Source organism: Rutilus rutilus (genome assembly GCF_951802725.1).
Source record: "Rutilus rutilus genome assembly, chromosome: 5".
In the NCBI taxonomy this organism is placed as follows: domain Eukaryota; kingdom Metazoa; phylum Chordata; class Actinopteri; order Cypriniformes; family Leuciscidae; genus Rutilus; species Rutilus rutilus.
The window spans coordinates 7874221-7891325 of NC_140213.1; the positions used below are offsets into that span (position 1 = coordinate 7874221).

General features: G+C 35.6%; 1 protein-coding gene across 3 annotated transcripts in view; it reads left to right on the top strand.

The window, feature by feature from the left end:
• The first annotated feature begins 10474 nt into the window (after positions 1 to 10474).
• The window catches only part of cntn5 (contactin 5), a 312302-nt gene continuing 305671 nt past the window's right edge, over positions 10475 to 17105 (top strand). Inside the window, exon 1 of one of the 3 annotated variants that reach the window (XM_084408898.1) lies at positions 10475 to 10787. The gene's annotated coding sequence lies outside the window, so the exon portion shown is untranslated. The remainder of the gene's footprint in view (positions 10788 to 17105) is intronic. The other 2 variants (XM_084408897.1, XM_084408899.1) reach the window with 2 other exon arrangements.

Genomic DNA, 17105 nt, shown 5'->3' on the forward strand with positions numbered 1-17105 from the left:
GCGGATAAACCGCGGATTGGGCGGATGACGTGACGAAAAATAATATTTTAATTAAATTCGGGCGGGTGGCGGGCGGTTGAACCAATCAAATGAAAAATATATGTATACACAAATCAACGGATGGCGGGCGGGTGCGATTTTGAAAATTGGTCAAAAACGTTGGTGCGGCTGGATGGCGGACGGATGATGATTTTTGTGATGCGGTTGCGGATGAAATAATAGCCCATCCGCGCATCTCTAGTCCACGTAACTGGGTTGCATTTACGTAACATTATTTATTGCAATAAACTTAAGTTAATTACATAAGGTTAATCCAATGCCATTTAGTTGAATAAGGTTAACAGTCTTAATTTAGTCCAAAACAATAAAGTTAATTAAGTTCAATTATCCTAAAATTAATATTTTTACCTTCAACCAAAACAAATAATCCAGTTTCATTATGAGCTTATTCAGTGAATACATTCACTTTTTCTTTTTTACAAACATTTCCAACATGAACATGTACAAAATATTTTCTCTGTAAAGACTGCCTTCACTTTTCAAGAAAAAAACATTGTTAATTAAATAATAAATAATAAAAAATTTATCAAATACTTATAAATGTGTTCTGCAAAAAAAGCAGCCAACAATTTATCAGTTGTTAAAAACATTATTAAAACATTATTTAAAGGAATGTAACATGGTTGATATTGAAACAAATGTACTATAACCAGGGTTCCCACACCTTGGTTAGCTTCAAATTCAAGGACATTTCAAGTGCTTTCCAGGTCCAATACCCTCAAATTCAATGGACAAACGTTGAGGTACCATCGTAGTTTTGTACGTGCGTGAACGTCATGGCGACGTACAACACAAAGTACCTCACGCGGGAAACACTTAACGTAACGTGTAAATGCGCGTTACTAACGTAAATCAAGCAAGCTAGTATATAGGCCATGAAGTGTTGGCGAAATAACACATTAGCGGACCGGAGTGAATATGGATTTTTTCCAGAAAACGTATTGCTCAACATATATTCAAGCACTTTCAAGGAACTGTATCTATATATGTTTATTTTCAAAATCTTTCCAGGGCCTTGAAAAAAAATAAAAATTTAATTCACAAACTTTCAAGGATTTCAAGGACCCGTGGGAACCCTTTGTAACAGCCAACAGTGCAACATTATGGAAAAAGCAGAAATGGTCCTGACCTCAGATTACAGGAGTTTATTTTTCAGGCGAAGAAGACCAAGCATCAAAGAGCATTTGCACATTGTTCAGGTTTTCCTGTATTTAGATGCCTTAAATCATGATGACAACATCTTTGTAAAGATCTGTAGCCTCTGCCCCTTCATGTCTGACCACATAGATTCCTAGGGTGGTGTTGATTCATCATGTTCAACATCCTAAAAAAGTCAAATACAAAAAGAAACAGTTAACAACAGATCGGGGTGAAAGGGGGAGTTGGCTTTAGAGAAACATACAATCATTTTTAAAAATCGAAATAATTTACCATGCACTCCTTCACAAGGTTTAAGGGGCCCTAGTCCAAGTAAACGGCAAGTGCTTTCAGGATGCATTCACGTCCTTTTTCCAGTGGTGTCATTCTGAACAATGAGACAAATAAGCAGTGTTCAGAAGAATTAACACAAATGCTTTTTTAACACTGATATTTCTACAAGAGCCATTATCGGCATCTGTGAGGGCCTCAAAATTCAGAGAACCCGTACAAGAAAACTAATAAGAGGTTCTAAACCAAAAGCTTTGCTACATAATTTTGGATGTCAGAGCTGTTCAAATCTGATGCTGCTGAGAAATAGGGTAAAGCTACGGACAAGATCTGAAATTAAAACGGAATGAATCATGTATATTAACATTCCTAAGCTTCAAGGTTAGGGATGGGTACCAAAACCCGGTATTAAACGGGCCCCGGGGCTGAATCTCGCCAGCCATTTCTATGTATAGTAATATTAAACCATTTGTCTGTGATGCATTTCCGCACAACAGGACAGCCCTGCTTAATGAGTGATGACGGAAGCCAGAACTAAACATTCACACGTAGCCTGGTTACACTTTAGATCTGTGATATTAGTCTGATTTTATTTTAGATTTCGGCTTCCAAAGATTATAAAAATAATATATTGAGGTAAAACCATTAAAAACTATAGCTGCATTCTGTCTAGCTCAACGTCCTTCCCTTCGCAGCAGTACACTGTCATTTCTTCCTAAAACTCAAACTTAACAACAGAATCAGCACGATCGGTGATTGTTGTAAAATGCAGTCTAGCTACTGTTGCTAAATTGCGGGATGCATTTAATAATAAAAAGAGCTATTAAAAGCACAAAAATCTGTGCAAGAGATGCTGTTCCCAAGGCGGTGCATGCTCCGAAACAGACCGGAACGAGACAAGCAAATTATACTTTGGGCTTCATGTGCTCGTTTAAACGATCACAAAATATGTCAAAATGACCGGCTTGGAGATTCACTTAAACACAATTTATGCCATAAATGGACGTAGTTATGGAAAGTTGGGAGAAAATATGGTGCATCAGTAGCCTATTAGATCTGCACTCGGTCTTGAAGGGGAAGCAGTCTAACAAACATGCTGACGATTGCGCCATTACAACAAAAGGCAAAGAGAAAATCACTCACAGCTCTTGAATGAATAACTTCAGCTTTAAAGTCGACATGAAATCAAAATTGACCCTATTTACTTTGTTAGCGCATATTACTAGTCTTGTGGTGAAGAATTAATCCGTGCAAGTTAATACAAATAAAAACAATAGTTTGCCTTGGTAATCTTTAATCAAAATCTGAAAAAATACTTACGATCTGGAATGGTGTTCTTTTTCTGATGACGTCAGTTTGACGACTTGGGTTGAAAACGCTAAACCACTCCCCTCAAACCGTTAATCTGCTATGACCAGAGATGGAGAGGAGGAGCGCTAAAGTAAAACCCTGCCCTCTGTTCAATATTCTGTTTCACTTGGAAATACGTCACAACACTGGAGAAAAGTCATTTGCAACTTCCGGTTCACGGGGACTATCTATGATAAACTATTCAGTGTTATTTTACATTTGATTACTTTATTAGATTTCTTTTTAGACCATACCTGAAAAGTAATGTTAGTAGACTTTTCTGAAATTAAAGCACTGTGTAAAGCACTGTGTAAAGCACTGTGTAGGCCTATATAATGTGTATCTTTGTTTATCTTTTGTTTATCTATTGTTTTTTGTTTAATATATATATATATATATATATATATATATATATATATATATAAAAAAAAGAACCAATAAGAATACCGTTAAAGTACCGGATCGATAATCAGTATCGGTAAGGGTAGTAATACCATTAAAACCTTAACGATACCCATCCCTATTCAAGGCATACTTCACCCAAAAATTCAGTCATTTTTTACCGACCCTTATGTATGGAAGCTTGTTTCCGCCACAGAATAAAACATTTTAAGAGATAATTGCGACTTTTTATCTCACAATTGCGAGTTTACATCTCGCAATTCTGACTTTATTTCTCAGAATTGCGAGATATAAAGTCAGAATTGCGTGAAATAAAGTCGCAATTGCGTGTTATAAAGTCAGAATTGCGAGATATAAAGTCAGAATTGCGTGAAATAAAGTCGCAATTGCGTGTTATAAAGTCAGAATTGTGAGATATAAACTATTCTGAAAAAGAAAAAGAAAGTCCGTCTTTTTTTCCCCCTTAGAATTGGACTTTATATCTCACAATTGTGAGTTTATATCTCACAATTCTGAGAAAAGATGTCAGAATTGCGAGATATAAACTCGCAATTATGTGTTATAAAGTCAGAATTGCGTGATATAAAGTCGCAATTGCGAGAAAAAAAGTCAGAATTCTGACTTTATAAGACGCAATTGCGACTTTATTTCACGCAATTCTGACTTTATGTCTCACAATTCTGACTTTATAACACGCAATTGCGACTTCACGCAAATCTGACTTTATATCTCACAATTCTGAGAAATAAAGTCAGAATTGCGAGATGTAAACTCGCAATTGTGAGATAAAAAGTCGCAATTATCTTTTAAAATGTTTTATTCAGTGGCGGAAACAAGCTTCCATACTTATGTCATTCAAACTCCCAAAGTCTTTTTTTCTTCCTAGGAAATAGAATTTTGACCAGTTTGTCCTGCTCATTTCTGTCATTACAATGACGCTCGATGGTAAGGTTCAATAGCATCAAACAATTCCATGTGACTTTTGAAGCTTCAGAACAGGAACTGACCATTTACTTTTATTGCATAGACAGAAATGAACAGGACAAACTGGCCATAATTCATCTTTTTAGTTCAGAAAAACTAAAGATTCAGTGACATGAAGCTGAGTAAATAATGACTGAATTTTCATCTTTGGGTGACCTATTCTTTGAATCTATTGAATTATTGTCAGATTTAAAATGATGATGAATTTAGCAGAACATACCAGATCCATAACTGATAGGATGCTTATGATCTACTGTGCCGTTGTTCCTCCTGTCTTTTTGAAAATTTTGAGGAGCTGGGTTCAGAAATTATCAAAAAGGACAAATCAGGTTGGTTGCTGATAAATTTGTCTCACAATGCATTGCATGTTTTAAAAGTGCATGGGCAGTAAGGAAATGCACATGGATATGAGTGTCTGTGTCCATGTACCAACCTGAAGTGTTTTAAAAGCTTAGTTCTGGATGTGTGAGAAGAGCCACAATCTTCTGTACGACAAAAATGAAGATGTGAGTCATCAAAGAATAATAATATAAAAAAGTTCTTGGTCGCCAACTAGTAAACTGTAGTAAAATTATGTTGGATAACCTAACAAGCTTACCTAGATGCCATCTTATTCAAGTCAGTGTCAAATGTGCTTATTGCCATAGGACTATGTGTCATTCGGTGCTTCAAAAGTTTCAGAGTTATTATTTAACATTAAATAAACATGCTCAACATTAAGGCAGTTATTAAAATTGATACTAAAACTTGATAAAACTGCTTTATTGGGGCACAACATGGATAACAATAATACAAATAAGGTAATTTGTCATTTTTTGTATGGGTGGATTTAAATATTATCAAAGTTCAGAAAGTTAAAGGGACTATGTGTAGCTTTTTAGGTATTTTATTATCTAAAATCAATATTTTTTATTAATAAATATGCCCTCAATGGTGTACAAATACCTATGCCAATGATCAGACTAATCCTCGTAAACAAAGAATTTATTATCTTTATATACATGGGACGGGTAGGTCCACGTAGGCTTCCATGTAGTTCCGCCATCTTGAAAAACTATAATAGCAGAGAGGGACAAAAAGTACTAGGCCAACGCGTTTCCACAACGCGTTTTCGTTCAGAACCAGCGTCACGTGACTGAAGCCAGCAGAAGCGGAGGAGCAGAGCAGTGAGAGGCGCTTGTCACTGCCCCGGCAAGTTTAAAAGGATGCACTGCACGGTTATTTATACACTGTTCATTCATACATATGCTGAGTCACAGGATGAGTCCTCGTCGTCGAAAAAGTCCAAAATAGACCGTGAAAGGAAACGTGACCGGAGATTACAAAATCAAGGGTTAATGTCGGGATAGCTAATGCAGGAGAAAGCTTTCAAAAGAGACCCTGAAGTTGCCTGCTTTCTTCTCGACAAGTAAGTCAATGTTACGGTCTTAATTACAAGCTTTTTTTTCATTGCTTGGTTGTGTACTTTATTATATAGACAGTAGAACATTTATAGTTAAAAGTTAAACAGGCTCTTTGATGAATAGCAGAGCAAGTAACGTTAGAGAAGGCTCTGATGATGATGATATCTAACAATGCACGTACTTCAAAAAATATAACGAGTAAAGAAGGCATTACTACTAATTACCATAGTTAATGTTTTTCACAGTCAGTAATTCATACTGTAACATTCTTTTATTCGTTGTTTCAAGTTTCAGTTTGTTTTAAATAACAAACCTGTTCACCCAAGAAAAACTCAAAGTGCTATTATAAGACATCCTGTCATAGCTTTTTAGTACATAACGGCTACCGTAGATGCAACGCGCATTTGAAAAAGTGAGGCGCTGGAGAGCATTATTCGTTTGAATGCAAAATACAATTTCACCACTAGATGGGAGAAATTCCTACACACAGTCCCTTTAAAAGCAACACCACTTTCCCTCTTCGGTCCCCCTACAAGTTGGAAGTAGAATTGTCCATTGCCGCTGTCGTAAATAATTCAGCCTACCGCAGCCTACCATCGCATGCACGCTATTTGTTTATCCAGCACCGGCTTTGGAAATAACGATGTTCACAAACAAGGTAGAGTATGTTGCATGATTTTATGAAAGTATGATGTATTGCGGCATCAGAAACGAAGAAAAACAAAATAATGACATTGTAACGCTTGCTGTAAAGCAAGTCAAATTTGTAGTTTCTTATGTATCTTTCAAACTACAGATCCGCTACCCGATCTGGCAAACTTACATAGTGCGGTTATAGGCGATAAAGGGCCGCAAAGCGAATGCAGAAGTGCCGTTCACCCTGCCTGTTACGAGTCGATGAACCACTGAAGCGATTTTGGAAACATTATTTTAAGGTACAAAAGAATCTTTGGTGTTGCTTTAAAAGATCAAAAACCACTAACAACAAGGTCAGAACCACTTGAGGAATACAGCAACTTGAAAAAAACAACAACAAAAACATACGATTATCCGCGATTGACAATTCTAATTTACTAATTCTAATTTGTCCAGATTAAAACAAAATGTTGATTGCATCATCCGTTGCATGATTTGATTCCCACAAAATGGAGGATGAGCGTTGAACCGACGTGCTTTTAAATATTTGCGCATGTGCAAATATAGCTCCACCTGTCTGCGGTACAGCAGAAGTAACACAACTGCATTTCGTTCATTTAACTTAAGTGAGTTGTGTACATTTGAGAAATGACTTTTTCTAATTCGGTCAACACAGCTGTTTTAGTTTTAATGCACAAACATAAGAGCATTGTTTAATTTGAACATAGTTCTTTGGACCAACAACAGCCATATTTAATTTTGGTCAGTCCAGTGACATTGTAAATGCCGCCATAATCCCCACTCTTGTGTTGCTCTATACTAATGTGAATTTTTCCCAGAAGAACACAAAAGGAGCTATTATCAAAATGTCAAAGCTCCCTCTTCTCTTTTTCATGCAATGAAATCGCATGGTGAACGTTGGCTTTCAAGTCCATGTCTATTACAAAATAAATAAAAAATGGTAAAATTATGTTTTGAACCTGGGTCTCTTGTATACTGAATAAAAACACTAGACAAACATATTTAAAGAATTACTTGTCTTTCCTTTGATCACGGTGGACTGACACTAATGCCCCCTCCAAAAACATGAATGAAAAAAAAAAATCAGTTCATGTTGTTAATTTTGAGGAAAAATGCTATAAAAAAAAACAAAAAAAAAAACATGATACCTCAAATTACAAAATTGATTGATCTGAGCTCATTATCTGTATTGAGAAGATTCAAAAAGCAGCAAATAAACCAAAAACATTCTCTTTTTAACCTAAATTCATGCATTTCAAATGTCAGGTAAACCAAAGGGAGGATCTGAAATGACTGTCTATTGATAAGCCATAGAAACCTTTGGGGGAGAAAAAAAGAGAGCAAATTGTACAGTGTTTGAACGCAGACAGAGTAGGAAGAAACCTGTCAAACGAAAGGGTGCATCTTCAAAGAGCGAGTAAGCTGGAACTGTTATTTAGAGGAATGAACTTTGGTGAATAAGTGTGAACAAATGCAGCCACTGTGAAATGGAGCTAATGCACACAGGGCCGAGAGCAGAGCAGAGCAGAGGCTTCTGTTTAATTAATGGTGGAAACAGAGACTCCGACTTCTCAGACAGTTACTGGCAGAGCCTAGGAGGATGAGAGATGTTATTTTTAAGCAAGCATTTTCTTCTTCTGCTTGAGGCCTCTAAATATGCATCGCCTCAAAAAACTGATGAACAAACAGCTCTGTCCCTTGAAACATTATTATTTTGGAGTTAGTTCCCTTTCAGTGCATCAGTTTGTTCATTAGTGTTATAAAACACTGTACACAAGAATCCAATATATACAAATTAGCCGTGTGAGTTGCAGGGAGGTGAAACGTGCAGCCCAACCTCAGAATCACTTGTATCAATACAAGGATAACAGCTCCCCCAGAGGCCAAACATTGATCCTGCCGCTCAGAAGAGCTGAGCATTTTGCACATCCTTCTCATTCAGAACAAGTCATGATAAAGAGCCAGTGATGTGCAACATCCTACAAAAGCAATAATGCATGCAGTCAAATGTTTGCCACAGAAACAACAGACGTTTGTCTTAATCTGTCTGAACCCAGAGTTTTAGACCGATGCTTTTAAGAACACGCAAGCATATTCAATATTTCAAACTGATTTCAAAGACGAGACGTCTTGACAACAGAGATCAATGTGCTTAATAAATGAACAAGCCTCCAAATTACAACAGAAAGCTTTATGGAAATGAGATTATGGATCTGCTTTTAAGCTTTCGGATCTGTAGTTGCAAAACGTGACATTTTTATTGGTGATGCGGCCATTCTTAATGAGGGATTCGTGTAAACGTCAGCCTTTGCTGATGCTTGTTTAATAATTCTGGGATATGTTAGAGGATTGTGCTCAAAGCTTTATGATCCGGTCTTAAAGAAAATCTACACTGACGCTGTCAACAGGGAGCCGGTGGCAAACAGCGCCACTCTTTCTCTCTGCGTCTGTCTGTGTTGGGTTTAATTTGGCATGAAGATCATACCGGTCCCTCTCTTAAAATGATGAAAGTGTCTGATTGTGCAATTTGATTTAGGTGGATTAATGCAGTGCTGTTACTGCTAAACACGAGGAGTGAAGGTTACTCCGGAGAGCTGGATCTCAGAGTGTGTGTTTACATTTTTGTTGCTCTATTAATGGTGTTTTAATTAGAGCATGATTGCGTTTCTCGAGCGGAGGGAAAAACATCCTGATGCACAGATAAAACCCTCAAGGCCCGCGTCTGTGACTTATTCAGTGTCATTGCGGAGGGGTAGACTGTGCCTGACAAGAGAAAAGAGATAGACTTGACAGAGATGAATAAACATAACATGCTGATTTAATGCAAAATGAGAGGTCTAGAAACAAGAGTCAGGGAGTAAGATGACACAATTTTTTTCTTTTCTTTTAGCCAGCCTAGGATAGAGAAGATGTCAAGCAAGTCTTTTCTTTTTTTTTTTAAGACTGACATACTTTCACAACACTGTTGATTGTAAATAAAACCAGCATATGAACTGGGATTATGCATAATCTCTCATTCCAGATATGTTATAACATCAACATCTTACTATTCAGGCCTCATTTATGTCAAATATTTAATATGAGTTTAATATGAGGTGACATTCAAGTTTTAAATAGTAAATAGGACATCTATATCAGCAAAGATGTGCAATATGTCTTGTTAATATTACATTTGCCATGTGATTTTTTAACCATAAGAATGTGATACATTTTGTATAAAAAAACTCTGTAAAACTCTGATTGTAAAATTAAGAATACTTAGGCTAAATATTTACACATTCAACTGTTCATTCAGGTAGTAAGTGAATAGTATTTAATACTATTTCAAAGTTTAAAAAGTTTATATCATCATGAACTGTGTGTATATATATACTATTCAGTACTATTTCTAATGGAAATTGATATCAAGAAGTATGAAATATTCACATACACTGCTATGTAGGCTATTTATACTCAGGCTATACAGTATTTATACTAGCCACTGTTCTTTCCAATGAGTGTACTGGATTTAGTATTCCATACAAGGTATTATAAGGAAATGTATAACATGGCCTTTATCAAATTATTTTTAATTATGCATGTATAGAAATAAAAATCAAGAACTTTCACAATTATATAGGCTACAAAAACTATATATATATATATATCCTGTTTAAAATAAACTGCTTTGCTATCTTAGCTGGCTTTGTTGGCTGGTGGTTTTGGGTGCTTGGCCAGAAGACCATCTTAAACCATTAAGCTAACCACGGTTTAAGCTGGTTGTATCTGGTTTAAGCTGTTGTAATTTTTCCCAGGGGGATTTATATAGTACACGCGATTTAGGTTTCAACGGTTTAGTTTCAATACCACAGTACTGTTGAGCATTTAATACTGTTTATGACTGAGTTAATTACGACTGGGAATATCAAAGTTATTTTTCCTATAACTGCGTTTCAAAATTTTAAAATCGAAAAACATTCTTTATAAATGTATTCTAAAACACTAAACGGTCTGTTGTGATACAGGTTATGCGCGCTTGACGTTTCGCGCAGTTTTTTTTTCTTCCCAGGACGAGGCTGAGACGCGCGAGATGCTCCAAACACACTCGCAGCTCGAGACTCCAGCACGCGCCGTGCAAGAACTGAGACACTCCGCCAGCCACTGCGCATCCTCTCTCTCTGTTTCACATCGCTTCAGTCGTAAGGGAGGGAGGGAGAGAGAGAGAGAGATAGAGAGAGGGGCGTCTGAGGAGGAATCGTAGGTGAGGTTTTGGACCACAGCCGGAGAGGTGGAAAAGATCGCGCGCCTCGCACACATTTGAAGGATGCGCTACCGCGCGCAACGGCGCGTCCTGTAGAGATACAGCAAGCTTGCGGGATTGAAGCGTCTGGGGTTCTTTTTCTATCCATGTTTGGCTTTGTTCAAGAAAACCTGTCACTATTTGACACTCCGTGAGCAACATCACTTTACAGACGGGAGAAGAGGAAGGAGGAGTGAGCTGTTTCTCTTCTTGCAAAATCCAGAGTAAGTCGGTGTGATTTCTGCTGAACATGCTGCTTATCACTGCAATTACAGCTGCGCCGAGAGTTTCGTGTGTCCCACCTGAAGCAAGTTGCACGGTAACGACGCACACATAAACACCGCAAGTGCTGGTTTATATCATACTGCATCGATGTATTGGAACAAATGTGCAGTTGGCACTTAAACGATCAGAAATGGTGGAATGCCTGCATTGTGAACATGCATAGATGTTCAGCTAGATGTTAAGATATTCACCTAGGTTTCAACAGTAGTGGAAAACCTGAAAAAGAAAATGGTAACACTTTACAACAAGGTTCATTGGTTAACATTAGTTAATACTAACATGAACTACTGTAACAGTGAACAATACATTTGTTACAGTGGTATTAATCTTTGTTAATATTAGTTAATACAAATACAGCTGTTCATTGTTTGTTCATGTTAGTTTGCAGTGCATTAACTAATGTTAACAAATACAACCTTTGATTTTAATGTTGAAATTAAGATTAATAAATGCTGAAGAAGTATTGTTCATTCTTAGTTCATGTTAACTAAGGTAAACTAATGTCAACAAATGAACCTTATTGTAAAGTGTTACCAAGAAAATATATATTTATTATATCAAATTGTGATTTGCAGACCATGAGAAGTCATTGAAATGATTATTATTATTATTATTTACAGAATATATATATATATTTCTAGTTATACTAGCATTTTCTATGATATAAGTCATGGACATCATTGGTCAAAAGGGGTGGGGAACCCTGAGTAAGTTCACAAATGTGTTTGCATGCAAGGCTGTGTTGAAAAAACTTTTCAACTGAGTTACTTTCTTTCTTTGCAACAGTTTTGTTGCATTGCTACTCTGCTTTCAATGCGTTGATAATTCAGATGAATGATGGTATTGACCTCATTAGTGATTTGTTCACTCTTGGGGGAATAGATAAGCTGTGATTGATTTGAACAGTTGTCCAGTTTTAACAGTGCCACTGTCTGTCAAGACGATTCATTTTGGAAGCATTTATTGCCCCTCAAGAAGAATGTTGGTTATCACAGAAACAATAGTGCGATTCTGAACATTTCCACTCTTTGCTTTCGGCCCTGCGATGTCTTTCCTCTTTTCAAAGTTATCCTCGGACTGAAAATATGTCACGGAAATGTCCCATGAGCAAGCTTTGGAAAGTTTTTATACTGAACTTTACTTTGATGTAAGCTCTCCGCTTCTTGCTGAAACACTTTCATGCAGTGTTTGCTCTCGTGTCTTGCTTTCAAAATGAAGACGATTCCAGTCGTTGTTGAACTTGTGTGATATTTTCTTTACTTTTTTGATGTATACTTTGTTGGACTTTTTTTTTTAATCTTTGTTCACATGCTTGTTAGCTGGTGAACAAAAAAACAACCAAAAAAAAAAAAAAAACTGGTCGATCAGTACACTGTAAAATGGTTTTGTCAGGTAACCTAAAATAACCTCTAATTTAACTGGATATATTAGAATATGATTCTGAATGACTGAACCAACTAGCTCACTTTAAGGGGCAGATCAAGTGCTCTAGTTCATAATTGTGGTTAGAACTGCACAATGTTATACTTTACAGTGTAAAAATAAATTATCTTTGATTCTCAAGAATACATTTCCGAAATTGCATAGCAACCCATAAGCTTGAGACAAATCTAGGCCTACTCAATTGAGTCTTTTTACATGATGCAGTTTAGAATTTGCATGAGAACTTTAAGTATAAACTTGTGACTTGTGACAGAGCTGACCATCTCACCAGCGGTTAACATTTTGAGCAGCAGATATCAACCAAGTCTCTTGCATATCGATTCAGATAACATTTACATTAACTGCGGTTAATGCTGACATTTTTCCACAACACAAAATGGTTTCTTAAACTAAATTACATGTTTTCGATCCCGATGGCCTCCAGCAGTCATCCGATTTCCCTGGAAAATATTAGATCCATAAAGATGTGTCTCCCTTGTACATTCATTTTTCTTTTGTCTCGCAGTTAAATTAGTGTGTAACACTTTAATGAGGTTGTTTTAGCTTTGCGAGTAAATATGAAATTGGAGCACCCTGCTGTTTTGTGGGTAGCAAGTTGATTAGATTCTCCTTTGCGCACACAGTAGGAACGTAAAAGGCGTCTTGCATTCATTGGGTACTTTGATTTTAGTACCCGCAGAATCCACATCAGGGCCAGCCAAGACTGGAGATCTGAGAAGAGAAATAGCGTCTGCGTGCAGTTTCAGAGTCTGGTGGTTATTATATTAGAGATGTTATGTTTGCATACCCATAATACAGCTGCTCTTTGCATTAGAAGATATTAATATCCGTTTCTGTCTCCATTCATTGTCTGTTTTATCTTCTAAGCATTGCAGCAGTGTGCAATTAATGAAATTAAATGGCATGCTGTGCTTTTATTTGTGTTTTGTCCACTAAGTTTTATTAGAGGATATGAATCAAATATTAGCAAGGCTCAGAAAATGTGAGTAAATATTTAGCCTCAAAAGAATTATGCAATGAACTTGAAAAAAAAAAAAAATGAAAAAAAGATTTGCAATTAAAATAATGTTGTTTTCAATATTTCAGTTGAAAACAATGAAATAATTGCAGCTGTTTGGCAAGCATGCTCTGAGTGTAAATGGATGGTATACGTTTATGTTAGATAGGTAACAAGATAAGTAACAGGGAGTGCTTTGTAGCTAGTTTTTTTATGTTGTTGTTTTTAGACAAAACTGTTGCATAAGTTGTTTAAATGAAAGAAAAAATAGTGATTTAATAATTTAATTTGGTTTTGATGATGTCCCTTACAGTGTAAGCCTAATACATTATTTATTTATTTATTTATTTTTACTTGGAATATGTAGTTTAATAATAATAAAAATACATAATAAAACAGACCCAAATAATATAATATAATATAATATAATATAATATAATATAATATAATATAATATAATATAATATAATATAATATAATATAATATAATATAATGCTGTCTTATTAAAACCAAACTTCATTTCTTATGAAGAAATACTTTTGTCTATCTTTACAACAGTGCTTTTTTTTTTTCCAAATTTTGGCAAAATGTGAATTTAAACCTCATCGTCATTTATATATGACTATTATAAAATTGCATTTAAAATACAATAATATTGTTCAAGCAATATATATATATATATATATATTTTTTTTTTTTATTACATTTTTGTCATTTCATATAGAACTTCATATTTAGATGCATTATTCCCTTCAGGCAATCAAATTAACATGTATTTGCCATGTAATTGTCATTTTTTTTTAACAAGGAAGTGAAGGAGACATTAGCACATGCTAATCACATGTTACAGTATCACATGCTGTCAAGGCACCATAGTGAGTTTATTTTAGACTAGACATATACATATATATATATTGTACAAACATATTTGCTTTCTAAAGTTTCTGGTCATTGTTAATACAAATTTTGTAAAAAAAAAGAATAACTCAAAGACCCAAAAAATCTTCGTCATGCATAAATGACAAAGTCCTATTGTTCAGTACTGGCAGGCATACATGCCAGTACTGAACAATAGGACTTTGTCATTTATGCATGACGAAGATTTTTATCTTTTTGCCTGTGTTTTAGGTTTTATCTAATTTTATCTTTTTGCCTGTGTTTTAGGTTGATGTTAGCAAGTTGTATAGAAGACAGAGAGGACAAGCTTTTCCTTTTCCAGAAAGTATTGATGAAAGTGATCATAAAATAAGGTTGTAAGCAAGGAAGACGTTGAGGATCAAAGAGGATAGAAGCAGTGAGGGTGAAGGCAGAGATGAAGAATATAAGTCATAGATGTGGAAGTCAGGCATTTTGTTTCATTATCCTATGCCAGTTTGGAAGATGTGATCCATACTACAACTAAAGGTCAGATGTCATTGCCTATTGGCCTCACTACAGTGACAGACAGGGATGCTCCAAAATGATGACTAAACAGGTCAAAATCGAGTTATGTGTGGAAAGTGTGGGCTACACTGAAAAAGAAGAGTCTTGTTGATTTTTACTTGATTTAATTGATTTGATTTGGTAATTTATTTGGAATTCCAAGAAAGAAAAAAAATTAAAAAAAGCTTTTTTTTCTGACCACAATCAGACAACTATTCAATAATCATGACAGGCCTAGTAAATATAGATTAGTAAATATAAATGTGAGAGTTTAAGTACACAGGAGAGTTTACAGTGAAATGGTGCATGCCTCAAAAAAGAAGATTCACACCTGTATATCAGGGCCAAATGCTTGCATTATAGAGAATAAACAGAAAAGGAAGCGGACAAACATGGAGTATTGTGTCATGGTGTTAAAAACACTCCGGTGTGGCCGCATGCGGTGTTCACCACAGCTCCTGTGCATGACCCGTTTGAGTAGTTACTTAGCAACGCCTCAGACACTCTCCAACTGGGTCAGACCTTCATTCAGGAGACTTAACACAGCAGACACATACTTGCTCACACGACCCAATCATGTGGAGTCTTCCAAAACTTTATGTCTGGGTTTCTGTTGTTTCTTCCATAGTCAGTTAAAAGTGAAAAACATTGAAGATGTGGTGTGTGCCATAATGACACAGACCCTGTTATTATAAGCATGGGAAATAAGAATCAAATGGAAATGCATTACCTCTCTGAAGAACGCTGTTTTGAAGAAGCTGCGTTTTACTTCTTGGATCAATATTTACATTTTTTACCTAAATGCAATTTTACACTTCTTAAAACTTTGCTCATCTTTGAAATTGTCTTTTACTGGATGACTCTCCAAAAAGAAAGAATAAATGTCCAAGGCATATTTCATAAAAAAAGAAGAAAAAAAAGAATAAATAAATTGCATAGAAAATTAATGTTACAAATCTTCTCAACACAGCGGAGAATTCAGACACATTGATTCTTTTTTTATTTTTTATTAAAGTCATCAATTAAATTCAGTACAACAAATACAGTACCAAAAGTTTAAGTTAAAGTATAATTGTAACAATTGTACTTGCAAATAAATAACGTTCCAAACTACAGAGCCCCTACAGGGACATAAAATACCAGATGGGAGGATAAAATATATTCCAATGTTTTTGCTTTCGCTCACAAAAGTTTTGCGTTCCCCGAGAAAAAAAAAATACAGTAAAATATTATTACAATTTAAAATAACTGTTTTCTATTTTTTATATATTTTAAATAATATATTCTTGTAATTACAAAGCTGAATTACTCCAGAAATGATCCCTCAGAAATCATTCTAATATGTTGATTTGCTGCTCCAGAAATTATTTGGATTTTTTTTTTTTTTTTTTTTTTTTGTAAACTGATACTTCATGAATAGTAGCAATGTAAAAGTCTTCACTGTCACTTTTGAACAGTGTAATGCATATTTGAGAATAAAATCTTTTGAACAGTAAGAAATGGTCAGATTTGGTCTGAAACGTGAGTTGACATGGGTAAACTTCTTGTTTATTTGTTTATTTATTGAACTGTTTCATAAAATAAATAGGACATTTGCAATCAGGTTGTTGTACTGAATATCAGCGTGACATTGATTACAGTACCACAGCTCCCTTGATCATCTGATATTGCTTAACGGAAATGTGTTTGCGCTGTGAATGTGTTAGGATTTATGAAGTGTCAGGAGTAAAAAGGAGAAATAAAGAGTTTGAGCAGTTTTTTTAGCATTCTTAAGGCTGATGCAGCTAATGCCTGTTACTAATTGCGCTGTTGTGTTAACACCCACATCCATCTTACTTATGTGTATGCCAGCCAAAAAAAACACAAAAAACACCACTGCAATTCGGTAACAAACAGGCACAGTTGATTGCATATTAATAAGCTAAAGAAGGTTTACTGGATGACTGCAAATAAAAACATGAGTTTTAACTGTGAAATATCTGTAAATAGATTCAGTGGAGTACTATGTGTTTTTGCTTTGTTTTATGCCCCTTTGGCATATACTGCAATAAGGAATACAGTACTTTGCTTGCCCAAGTTCACTCTCTTTGACACATAAGCACACACACACACATCACACTGGATGCATGCTACTGTAATTGAGTGCACTAAAGCAGTATGTTTTTTTGCTCTAAGTGTGAGGTCAGATTTGTCCATCTCCTCTGGGGTTCAGAACGCTGTGCACTTTGATGTAAATTACTCTAAAATGTTATTTGAGTAATTTTACCCTGTATCTCTGTGAGGGTTTCTGTCTTGGTAGCTTTTAGGTTGAGTGGTGCGCATGGGAGCTCTTCATATTAAAATGTGGTAGGGACAGTGATGATGGAGTTTGGAAGTGTGTGTGTGTGTGTGTGT